The 10,530-nt window shown below is 40.0% G+C and overlaps 1 pseudogene; it reads right to left on the bottom strand.

The window, feature by feature from the left end:
• Positions 1-1,274: 1,274 nt before the first annotated feature.
• On the bottom strand, positions 1,275-10,068 carry LOC131401646 (putative methyl-CpG-binding domain protein 3-like 3; annotated as a pseudogene).
• Positions 10,069-10,530: the final 462 nt, after the last annotated feature.

Below are 10,530 nucleotides of genomic sequence, written 5' to 3'. Positions count from 1 at the left end.
GGGCCATTTGACACCCCAATCCCATGACATTTTGGGGGTTTGGAATATGCAGATTAGCTCACACTGAGGAATCAGAACACCCTAGTCCTAGGGAGGAGTCAACCCCACACCACAGCTGTGGGCTCTGGCAGGGAGCCATCGCTGTGTTAAATCTAGAGGCCATTGTCAGGAGGCACAAGGCACAACTGTCCACCTCCACTCACTCTCTGCCCTTCTATTTTGCAGTCACTCATTTACCCTCTGAAATAGGCTTCCTTCCCCATGACTGCTAAGACTACTCTATCAAAGGTCTTCAAGAAAGTCCAGAAAATTCCAGATCCTTCCAAAACCACATCAGTCCTTTTCCCTCCTTACCCAGTAAAAGAGTCCTACCATCTCACTTCTGTAACTTGACCCTTTTTTCCACCAAATATTGGTCATGACATGTTTATTGAATAATTATGGTGTGCCCTATTCTGTGAACAGGTGGACAAGTTTCCTTGACTGAGGACCTAGTGTCAAGGTGAAGGCAGCAAGCCTGCTGCCAAGATTCTCTCAGTGCTAAATGCTCCCAAACAACATTTTCCTTGTAAGAATCTAAGGTGAACTCTATTTTAAAAAATCACCGAGGTGATTTTAAGTAACAGATAAGGCTGTAACAGGTAGTCTAAGGGCTAATTAAATTATATGAAAATGTCTTGTATATGAGTTAACATTTGGCAAAAAAAAGATACAGATTATGTTAAATTGAGTTATAAAAGCAAGCTTAGTAAAGTAAGACATTTATGGAATCAAATTAATTTAACGTTAAACAACATTAAAGCTCTTTACAATAGGTATCATCTTTTCCCGATTGCAAGTATTCTAAAAATATATAACTAAAAATACTAAACGATCCCTTAGGCCAAAGTACCTTTAATATAAAAGTGAATAAGAATCATGGTAAGCAGAAATTGCAGTATACTAGGACTAGTAAAGATCTTCTTTCCTGTCACATGGAACCCGATCTCTCACCCACACAACTGTCTACTCTTCACATTTACTTCTCTCAAAAGAGTTTAATAAAGTACAATTATAAAATGACAAAGCATCACAGTCCAGAGCAAGAAGCGAGGTTGACATTAAATGAGGTGAATTAAACTGGGGGCTGTTCATGGGGAACACTTCTTGGCTTCTTCAGCATGACCTTCTCCTATTTTCCATCAGGTCTCAGAACATCCGTCTTGGCTCCTTGCTCTCTGGGCCTCCCTGGCAAACCTCTCTGCCCTCAGGGCCTCAGCCAGTCTCTCCCTTGCTTATTTCACTCTCTGACTCTGTCTGTGAATGTCTCCATAAGTTACAAGTTGTGTTTAGTGTGGCTGTGGGAGACAGAGACCCACTCCTGAAATCACCTCTTCCCAGTCTGAAGACAGTGTGGCAGTGGGCTTGAGGCTGGGGTCTACAGACGCAGCACCAGCACAACCCAGGTATTCACCTGGACCACCTGGTGCAATAATACTTAAGGTATTTGTGATATCAAAAGTGCTTAAAAGTCCTCCTTCACTGTTGCAGGCCTGGAGACCCTGCAGTCTCCTGTATGCACAGACTTACTGGTGCTCCTTCAAGGTCTCCTCTCGTTGACTGTAACTGACCTCATTGCCAGGGTGGGAAGTCATCCTTGTAACTGGCCTCTTGAAAATTCATCTGGTGAGTCTTCTAGGAAGTGCAGACCTTTCATGATGTCTCCGCTTTGTCTTGGCTAAATGGACCTGTTTTTTCTCCTCTGAAGTCTGGGGCATCATATTTCTTTTGAGCTTTCCCCTTTGAAAACAAAATGAAATGTTAAATTTGAATAAAATGGGGGATGCAGACTACCAGCCATGGAGAATGTTCTCACTTCATTTGGATCTTCCACCCTCTTGTATCTTGGAGAAATATTTCTCAAACTGCCTTGTGCATCACAATCATCTGGAGGGTTGTTAAAACACAGATTGCTGGACCTCAACCCAAGTAGGCCTGGGGATGGCTAAGAATTTGGATTTCTGAGTGTTCCTGGATGTTGCTGATGCTACTGGCACAGGCACCAAACACTGAGAACGAGATCCTGTGACATCAAACTGATATGAGTCAAGGACAGAAAGGACTATGAAAACTGGATGATTCTGTGCCCAGAGCATAGGAATTTAGTGTCTCATCTCTAATGAAATCACGTTCCTCTTAGCAATTTGATGCTCACTTCATTTGCACACCCAAGTCCCATCTTCACTCAAATATCCTCCTGTTCATAAGTAAATAACACACACACGCCATATTCCCATCACATAATTCTATGCACTGTAAAAAACCATTTTTCCTCCCCTGACACTTTCTTTCTCCTCCTACTCCTCCCTGTTAATCTGGGCTCCACCATCTGACTTAACACAATTGACGCTTCTTAGAAGTCAATCCTGCTCTCACATTTGTTGCACATCCACACCCGCTTCTAGGCCAGCCCATCCATTTCCCTGGCTTCACATACCATTAATGAACTAGAAATGCCCATAGAATCAGCACAGATCTGGCTTCAACCTTGAGACAAAAAATACCCATCTGCCCACTCACAACATCAGTGATAACTTGATGACCAGCGCGCAGTGAGCTGGTCCCAAGTTGAACCAACCAATTCTGCAAATAATCATCCATATCTCAGCGTCCCCTAATCTCGCTTCTTTGTACTGATATTCTGTCTACACCTGAGTGTCATTCTGGACACCCTGCCACCACACACTCATATATCAATGAACCATCCATCCACCCTCCTGAATCCACCTAAAGATTCTCCACTTTTGAATAATTCTTGAGCACCTTTCAGATTTCCTACAAAATACCATTTCAACAGAGTGACCTTTCCTGATCCAGCCACCAAAATTAATATCACATTTTCTCTGTTTATTTTTTAATTTTTAATAGTATGTGTATTATCATCTACTTCTCTTATAGTGTTTTTCTCACTAAATTGGATACTCCATGAAGTGAAGACTAATGTGGACTGTAATGTTTTACACTGCCGTATTCACTCATTGCTTTGCCCTTACAAGGTACTCAATATATTTACGGAAAGAAATTATTCAAACTCCAAAAAAAAATTTCTAAAATTTTCAAACAAATTCACTGAACTACAGTTATACAAGGATATAATCTGTTTTGTGGTATACTGCAATCAATTATCACTAAGATTGCAAATCCTTTCTGTCTGTAATCCATTATAAGACTCTAGGCACAATAATCTATTTAAAATGTAAACCTAATCAGTGCACCTTTCCTTTACAATCTCTCATTTCTCTCTTCAGATAGTTTTTGAAAGTGAAGTCATAAATCTCACTTCATCTCTGTTGTCCTGCCATAATTATTAATACCATCTCTGGGGCCAGTGCAGTGGCCCAAGTGGTTACGTGCACTTGCTCCGCTGCAGTTGCCCAGGGTTTGCCGGTGTGGATCCCAGGCACGCACTGATGCACTGCTTGGCAAGCCATGCTGTGGCGGCGTCCCGTATAAAGTGGAGGAAGATGGGCACGGATGTTAGCCCAGGGCTAGTCTTCCTCAGCAAAAAAAAATAAATAAATAAATAGAGGAGGCTTGGCAGATGTTAACCCAGGGCTTATCTCCTCACACACACACACACAAAAATACCATCCCTTTCGTTCTCCAACATGTCCCAGATTGGAGGGAAAACTATTTGTGTGTCCCATTTATAGAACACCCATTATATGCCAAGTTATGTACTAAAACCCATGATCCAGAATTTAACTTAAAAAGTCACTTACCCTGTTTATTTTAATCTTGGTGAGAGGAATAAGTAAATAGAGAGACGGATGAATGTCTAATATAGTGTTAGGTATAATTAGATCCTGTAATAAACAGTAAGGGCTACACAGAGATAGAGAGACCGAGGGAGGGATGGAAGAAGAAGAGTAAGGAGGGATAAAGGGGAAAGAAATTACCTACAAATATTTCATTTATTTATTTACCTTGTGAGGAAGATTAGCCCTGAGCTAACATCCATGCCAGTCCTCCTCTTTTTTTTTTTTTTTTTTGCTGAGAAAGGCTGGCCCTGTACTATCATCTGTGCCCATCTTCCTCAACTTTATATGGGACGCTGCCCCCGCATGGCCTGACAAGTGGTGCCTTGGTGCGCATCTGGGATCCAAACCCCGGCCACCAGGAGCAGAGCGTGAGCACTTTACTGCTACGCCACAGGGGCTGGCCCACCTATAATTAGATGATTCACAGATTAGGGAAGGACTAACTGATGAGGTGATATTTGAGCACAGAACTGAATATTTTTTTAAAAAGACCAATCACATTGTGGGTAAAATATTTTCCAGAGATGGGAACAACGTAAACAGTGCAGGGCTGAATACTACGTCCACTTCCCAGTGATATTGTTGGTTAAAAACAAAACAAAACAAATGTTTGGCCTATTATCCCAAGAAAACTCCCTATACAGAAAAGTACAATACCGTGAACATCACTTAACAAACCTTAACACCTAGGAAACAACTTTCAATAAGGTATCTTCTTGTTTTAAGAGCTACTGCCTGCTCACTTATAGAGGTTTCACAGAAGGACAAAGTGTACAATCAGACACTCTTGCTGTCCATATGGATTCCACACTCACCAGAATAGGCTGGCTTGGAAAACAGGCCGATGCAGGTTCCTCCATGGCTTCAGATTTGTCCTGCTCACACCACTCCTGATGTGCAGACAGCCTGTGGAATGCTGGAAAATGCAAGGACTTCTGCCTCTGATTCCCCTTTTATTGAGGAAGGGAGTGGATAATCCAATCAGTGTATAATCCAGGGGAGACATCCTGTCTCTTATCAATGGGATTTGAGAGATTCCTAAAGCTTTATACCTAAAAATAAATGTTGGGTTATTGACACTGTCAGCTACTGTTGGTATGAAAACATTTAATACAATTGTGTGGCGAGGTGGTATTTGCAGTTTCTATCAACATTTTAATGTTTCCTTTTTCTTCCACTAATGATACCTTTGTAAAAATAGGAATGGAAGTTCATATGTACAAAAATGTCCATACCACTTATGTTTTATTAGGAAAAAATAGAGACTGTGTAAACGTTTATCAATAAAAGAATGCCCAAAATATTTATTAACATGTCTCTAGAATACATCATACAGCCATTAACAAGAAATTAGTATTTAGTGCATTTACATCTAGTGTAATTACCAGTAAACTTGTAATTATTTCAACCGTCTTACTCTTTCCCTTCCCTTTGACCTGAATAATTAATGTTCCTTTACTCTCTTTACTTCATTGATGTTGATTTAACTCTTATTATTCCATTATTTCCTCTATAAACTTATTACTTGGAATCATATAGAAATCTTTAATTTCACTAATGGTTAAATCCTGAATCCTTAATACAGTCTAATATGAATAATTACTTTTACCATCTCCCCCAAATGCTAATACCTTCAACACTTTCAATTCTATTTTTAACATTCCTGACATTTGTATTACTGTTTTCATACATTTTATTCTACGTATATTTTAATCTCCATGAGAGATTTCTAGAATTACTTCACAAAATAAAATTCATTTATATTTATTTATAAATTACCCTTTCCTTTCCTCTTCAGTCCTTCCTGTATTCCTGGTTTTCAAGCTGGGTTAATTTTCCTTTGGATGTGATAACTCACTGCAGTATTTTGTCTAATTCAAGGCTGCTAACAGAGAAAAGTTTCACTTTAAGTTTTTCTAGGACATCTTTATTTGGGGCACTATTGCTGCTGGGTGTATAATTCTGGTTTGACATGAGATTTCTTTTAGCATTTTAAAAATGCTGCTCTGTTGATGTCTATCTTATTTTCTTTATAGTTAGAAATCACCATTTGGCATTTTTCTTGCTTATTTGGCCTCTGTCCTCCCTAAAATACTTTACATTAACTTTGGTTTTTAGACCATAGTTTAGTTCATCAATATTTCCTGTGTAGTCACTCTGCTTAGGGAATGTTGAATTAATTGAATCTGTGGATTGATGTCTTTCATCAACTTGGAACATGCTTGTGTATTTTCACTCCTGATATCAATTCCTTCCCACATTCTCTCCACTCTCATTTTAATCACACCCTATGTGTCTTCTAATTCTACCCTGAATTTTCCAATGTCATTTGCCCTATGGTTTTCTTGGGAGATTTGCTCTTGAACTGTCTTCCATTTTAGTAAACCAGCCTTTTGCTGGAATCAATTCCTTCTTAATTACTTAAATTCTTAATTTCAGTTCTAACGTAAACACAATATATCGCTTTAATTTATAAAAAAAAGAGGTAGCCGGGCAGTTTGACAATGAGAAAATGATTTCCTTTTGATGCTATAAAGCTCAAATAGATGGGAGAAAATTATATATGGGATCATATTAAGATATATGAGGAGCCAGTATTCATGAAAATTGACCAGCAAGACAGAGGGGGTGGAAAACCTGAGTATCTTGTTCTTTGTACTGTTGTGGACTACATTTTGAAATGATAATATTTAGATTTCTTGGGTTAAAGATAAATGTTATAATATCCGGTTTCATCTGTTTGTATTTACTTACTTTAATATGTGTTCTGGAAAATTTAAATAACATAGGTCACGTTGTGATATCTCTGTTGGTCTTGTTTGGATAGAGCCATGATGTGATGGTTAATTTTAGCTGTCAACTTGACTAGACTCAGGGGTCCCAGATAGACTGTGAAGTATTATTGCTGGGTGTGTCTGTGAGAATGTTTCTGGAAGACATTATCATTTGATTCCATGGTCTACATAAACAAGCCCACCCTCACTAGTGTGGGTGGGCATCATCTAATCTGTTGAGGCCTCAATAGAACAAAAAGCAAAGAATGGCTGAATCCCTTGTCTCTTCCTGACCTGGGATGTCCATCTTTTCCTGCACTTGGACATCAGAAGTCCTGGTTCTCAGGCCTTCAGAATTTGACTGAATTATATCACTGGATTTTCTGGTTCTCCAGCTTGCAGATGGCATCTTGTGGGACTTCTCATCCTCCATAACCTTGTGAGCCAATTCTTACAATAAATCTCCATTTCTATATGTTTATATATATTCTATGGTTCTATTTCTCTAGAGAATCCTGACTAATACACATGGATAACAAACTGCATATTAAGTGCACATGGAGGAAATTTTCCGAGTCATAGGAGGCTCCCCCAATCCCCAGGAGGAAGCAACTCATCCCATCCTGGCAGCAGGCATGAGCACGTGCACACACACACACACACACACACACACACACACACAAGAAATTTGAAAATGCGCTCAAGCTCAAACTCTCACTCTCTGCCTTATTGTTCATCACAGCAGTGATTTCTACATGGCACGTTATACGTCCTTTGCCATTTATTATCTCTTTCCTCCCACTAAGACTAAATCAAACAGGGGCAGTGAGTCTGTTTAGTTATTTTGTAGATCACAGGCTTTACACCAGAGCTTTGCATGTAGTAAGTGCTCTAAAAATAGAATGACCAAATAGTTTTCCCTCCAAACTGGAACATATCAGGGAATGAAAAGGGTGAAAATATGAAAATAATTATGATAAGACAAAAGGAGAAATATGTGCTGAAGACAGAAATGGAGGATTTAAAAGTTAAGATGAATCGATCACTTTTGCATTTTAAACAGATCATTGTGACTAGACTCTCATGATTGGATTACGAGGATAAAGGATTTGGAATCTTAAGCTACTCCTGCTAATTTATTGCAATGTAGAACCTAAAGGTGGTATCTTTGCACAAGAGTAGTTAAGTGGAGTGGCCGGCCCCATGGCTTAGTGGTTAAGTGTGTGTGCTCTGCTGCTGGTGACTGTGGTTCGGAACCCCAGGTGGGCTTCTCCAGCCATGCTGAGGCCGGGTCCCACATACAGCAACTAGAAGGATGTGCAACTACGACATACAACTATCTGCTGGGGCTTTGGGGAAAAAAAGGAGGAGGTCTGGCAATAGATGTTAGCTCACAGCCGATCTTCCTCAGCAAAAAGAGGAGGATTAGCATGGATGTTTGCTCAGGGCTGATCTTCCTCGGGGGAAAAAATAGAGTAGCTAAGTGGATGGATTTAAAATATTTCACAAAGCAATGTTTTAGTGTTTGAATTTTATATGTATATGAATATAATTTATATATTGTACACATAATACATATGAGCCCTTTTTGTGTGCAAAGCCATATGTGAACATTATTGTGGGAAAATTTGGAAAATCCACATTAGTCTTGTCTTCATGGAATATCTAATTTAGTGAGAAAGAACTAAATCTTGAAAGAAATAAATAATAATGCACAGATAACTAAAATAAAAAAAATCAACAAAGAGGAAAAATGGAGTTTTGTAATTTAGGTTACTGGAGCAGGAGTGTTCATTGTCTGGAAGTGATATTTTGTATGAGGTCTGAAAGATGAGTAGAAATAAATCAGAATTGGATAACCTGTAGGTAGATTCAGAAGGGTGGATGGATGGTTCATTGATATGTGAGTGTGGGGTGGCAGGGTGTCCAGAGTGACACCCAGGGGTAGACAGGTTATTACCAAAAAGAAGTGAGTTTGGGGACACTGAGAGAGAAGCCAATTATTTGGGTAAGTGACTTGTTCAAATTGGGACCTGGTCATTGTGAGTTGAGTCATCACTGACGTGGTGAATGGGCAGGTAGATAAATGGGTCTGGGGTTCAGAGTTAGGTCTCTGCTAATTCTTTGGACATGTTTGGCTCATTAAGGGTATTTGAAGCCAGGGAAATGGATGGGGTTGCCCCAGAAGGAGGGTGCAGATGGGGAACAGGTGTCAGAGCAGGGTTGACTTCTGAAGCATCAGTCATTGTGGGGTGGTCATAAAGAGAAGCCTGGAAGTTGCTCGGGAAGTTTAGACAGGCAAGAGCAGGACAGTGTAGGGTGGTGGATCCCAAGGACAAAGAGGCTTTTAAAAGGACATTGGAGTCCGCAATCTCATGTGCTACTGCAGAGCATGTCAGAAAAATCATGAAAAGTCCCCAGTGGATTAGTAAGAGACATGGCTTGTGAGGTTAGCAGGAGAAGCATCCACAGAATGGGGATGGGATTGGGTGGGCACTGTGGAAACAGAGGCATTAGGATATATGTGACCTTTTCACAATGGATCCCTGGCAGGAGGAGGAGAGGGGTGGCGTGGAGGGTGAGGACTATTAGGAATGCTGGCTGAGAGATTGGTTTGTAGATTGTAGAGATTTGTGCATATTTGAAACTTGAGGGATGATTCCAGTAGGTAGTTATGGAAAGCACAACAAATATTGAGGGCATAATGTCATTGAAATGGAAGGATAAGATAAAAATCAGAGTGGTTTCAACCAAAAAATCAATTTCTTTGGATATAACAACAGAAAAGGTGTGATAAATGGATTCCTTATGAGGAATATTTGTAGATCTGATGACTAGAAAGTGAAATAGTTCTTGTCCGGTGGTTAACAATTTATCTGTGAAATATGGAGGAGGTCGGAATATAAAGATTTATGGAACTCAAGAAATGGAAAGAAATGAGCAGAGCATTCAGGAAGCATTAGAGGAATGCATATAGATCCATTGGTTGTTCTTGATTCTCTGTTGGGATCCACATGCTACTGGCGCATTCTCTGTTCAGTGCAAGTGTCAACATGGCATGGCAGGTATTTGAAATCATCTGAAGTGTGCAGGGTGGATATGATGGCAATAAAGAATCTGGGAGTATGGTCAGTGGATGATTGAAATGATGGACTGTGAATCTGAGATTACTAGAAAGGATTATGAGAAGAAAAGAAAGAGAGGCTTGTGAAGATATTCCTACTGGAGTAATCTAGTTTATTGAAGAATGGTTATTTAGAGTGGATTTCTTTGTGTAAAAACTGGAAATGTGGAAATTTGTGGTGGGAATATGGTGTTTGTGAATTACTGATTTGTGAGCAGGAGAATTTTGGGTGAAGGTAGGATCGGGGTGTGGAAGTGAATGACTAAGGATGGAGTAGTGAATAATTTCATTAGAGGTGAGGTACTGAAAGGAGCTCTGGAGTCCTTGGAACTCTGTGTCCCAATAACACTGGGCTGTGGGGCACAAGCATGTGTGTATTTGACCATGACAGAGAGAGGAGGAGAGGAACGTCCTGAAGCAAGATGGCGGAAGAAAGTTGGTCTGGATTTGACACTGGCTAATGACCTTGAGCTTTCTGTCCTTGTCTCACATCAGCTTGATGATTTCACTGAATCCTGTTCTCCACGTATGGTCCCTGTACCAGCAGCTCAACATCACCTCTTAGAAATGAAAATTCTCCATTCCTTCCCCAGACCTACTTGAGTTGAGTTCCAACAATCTGAGATTTAAAAACCCTCCAATGATTGTGATGCATAGTGTGATTTGAGACACATGTCTCCAGGGAGAGAAGGAGGGCGGAATATCCACGTGAGCTAAGCAGATTCTCCATGGATGGTAGTCTTCATCCTCCATTTTGTTGAAATTTCACATTTAATTTTGTTTTGAAAGATAAAGCTCCAAAAATATTCCCCGAATTCATAGTGGAAACAGT

The sequence above is a fragment of the Diceros bicornis genome (assembly GCF_020826845.1).
Source record: "Diceros bicornis minor isolate mBicDic1 chromosome 13 unlocalized genomic scaffold, mDicBic1.mat.cur SUPER_13_unloc_1, whole genome shotgun sequence".
In the NCBI taxonomy this organism is placed as follows: Eukaryota; Metazoa; Chordata; class Mammalia; order Perissodactyla; family Rhinocerotidae; genus Diceros; species Diceros bicornis.
Note: the sequence above shows the minus strand (reverse complement) of the source record. Positions and strands in the feature narration are given on the sequence as shown.